Source organism: Pezoporus wallicus, unplaced genomic scaffold (genome assembly GCF_028554395.1).
Source record: "Pezoporus wallicus isolate ANWC-B61680 ecotype Strahan unplaced genomic scaffold, APGP_CSIRO_Pwel_v1 contig_8057, whole genome shotgun sequence".
Taxonomy (NCBI): Eukaryota; Metazoa; Chordata; class Aves; order Psittaciformes; family Psittacidae; genus Pezoporus; species Pezoporus wallicus.
In genome coordinates, this window is record NW_026637044.1 from 1,734,079 (window position 1) to 1,736,681 (window position 2,603).

Genomic DNA, 2,603 nt, shown 5'->3' on the forward strand with positions numbered 1-2,603 from the left:
GTGGAGCTGAGTTCCTCTGTGTGCCATAGTAGACATACTGTGTATCTTTGCCTGCTGCACCACTTGGAAGGTCATCCCTGAGTACTGCTTACCTTGTCGCATCGTTTGGAGAAATGTAATTAGAAACCTGGTGAAATTGTGTCTCAGGCCTTTAGTTAAAAAAAGATGGGAGAGTCATAGATTCCTAGAATCCCAGGTTGGAAAGGAACCTCAACCTTTCTAGGCAAAGCATGACCTAGGATAGATGTCCCAGCACCCTATCCAGCCTAATCTTATTAGCATCCAATGCTGTGGAGTCCACCACTTCCCTGGGGAGCTTATTACAGTGGTTGATTGTGCTCATTGTGTGCTCCTGGGGTAATTAGTGATGCTTACAATCATTGAATGATCTCAAAGTACTTCACAAGAGAGGGTGAGTCACCTCCTTTTTATAGAAGCAGCCACCCAGCTGTGTGTTAGCTGAAGAATTTCTACAATGTTGTGGTGATGCTGCCGGAAATGTAATCCTCATCTCTATGCTGCTAATCCTAGTTCTCGTGCTGTGTTGCTGCGTGTAGTTTTGTGTGGTGCTGCACTCAGTTTGGGGTGGCAGATGTATCATAAGGATGAAGTGTTTGCTTAAAAAAAAAAAAAAAGGGGTGGATAGTGTTTTGGTGTTGTGGAGCCCAAGCTGGGAGAGGAAACATGTGGCATCCAGTCTGTAGACACACGTGTAGGCAAAATAGATGTTTCTTTAAAAAAATATGGGAGACCTTATTGTGAAATCACTTTGGGGACTCCTCCCACTGCGTAAAGGGAAGCAGTTGAAGGACTGTCACCCATTCAAGTTTATAAACCTATTGTTGTCTCTATTTACATGTACTTGAAAGCCATGTGTTTATTTCATTTTCATTTTTCCTACCAACATAGTCCTTTATATGGTATTCTAAAGGACTCACTATCATCTGCTCATTGTTTTTAGTATTTTAATTAATTTGTTTGGAGGATTTTTTTGTTGTTGTTTTGTTTTTGGTGTGGGTTTTGTGTTTTTTTTTTGTTTTTTTCTGGTAGGAATACTGGAATGGTATGTTTTACCTCAGATAAGGCTTTTTTCTGTGTGTTTGACAAAGCTATGAATATTTTGTCTTTTTGTGTAACATTTAGCCATGTTAGTAGGAATAAAATGGGAGTTGACATAATGATGAAAAAATGGTTAAAGTCATCAGAGGAGAGATCCTGAATTTCAGGCAATCATAGAATCACAGAATGATTTGTTTTGGAAGGGAACTTAAAACTCATCTAGTTCCAACCCCCCTGCTGTGGACCTTTCATAGACCAGGTTGTTCAAACCCTGTCCAACTTCGCCTTGAACAGTGCCAGGGATGGGGCAGCCATAGCTTTTCTGGGCAACCTGTGCCAGGGCCTCACACCACCCTCAGTAAAAAACCTTCTTCCTTATATCTAATCTAAACCTACCATCTTTCAGTTTAAAGTGGTTCAAACAGTTCCTTGTAGTAAACCAGCTGCGCAAGTAGTAGAAGGCCTATAGCTCGGCGTTTTAGAAACGTGATTGCCAAAACTTGAGGAAATACAGGGGGAAAAAAATCTTTTCATTTGAAGGACAGTGGCTGAGCTGTTTGATCTATAATGATGAGCTCGCTGTTTATGTTAGAGATGATGTTGATGTATTTAACTGTGCTTTTAATTTCATGGCTTAAGTATGATGAGGTGTCCTCCATTTAGGTGCTGTTAGAGCTAACAAGAGTTAAAGTTTTATTTTATAAAAGGCAAAGTGCTGCCAGTAGGCGAGACTGAAAAGTTTTTGTAATATTGACTCAAAGAGAACAGAGTTGCAAAAGTAATAGGATGATGTTTTCTAGCAGCTTTGAAACCATCATCACAGCTTAATAGCCATTAGAGAATTATATGACAGAATGTATAAATGTGCTGTGTACTTTCAAAGTATATGTGGTACATATGCTACATGGGGATGTACACCTTTAATACCTGTTTCGAGCTAACGTCAAATGATTGTGACTGTTCCTTCTTTAGTTTTAACACTAGTGAAATTTCTTACGTGTTTTAATTCAACTCTTTGAAGTCTGGTATTAAATTATAGTATGGTGTTGAACGTTCATAAATGATAGCTGTATTCTGTACCCTTGATGACTGTTTTCACTGGTAAATAAAATCAATCTTGATTATCTTTGTGTACCTCTGTATTTCTGCAAGGTATGAATCCCTTCTCTGTGAGAGAAAGAGAAGGGAAAAAATAAAGTGCAGGTCTGATGGTAATGAAAGCGTCATTATATTGGGGAAAAATGTGCTGGAACAGCAAATGGATTTAATTACCAAGTGGGTTTTTGCTTGGAAATTCTGGCCTTGGGCACAGAGAGGAGCTGACTGTCAAGCAAAGCTGTCAGGTGAGTCAAAAGTCATAAGACCCCAGGCATGTGCACATATATATATATACACAGGTGAAGTGACTGCTTCGTTTATCCTCCTGGACTTGGAGGACTTGCTTTACTCTTAGATCCAGGATTAAATATACATTATCTATTATTTATATATTTTTCTTTTTGGTAGTGGGCAGAGTAGGATTTTTTGCTGTAGCTTCTTTTTTT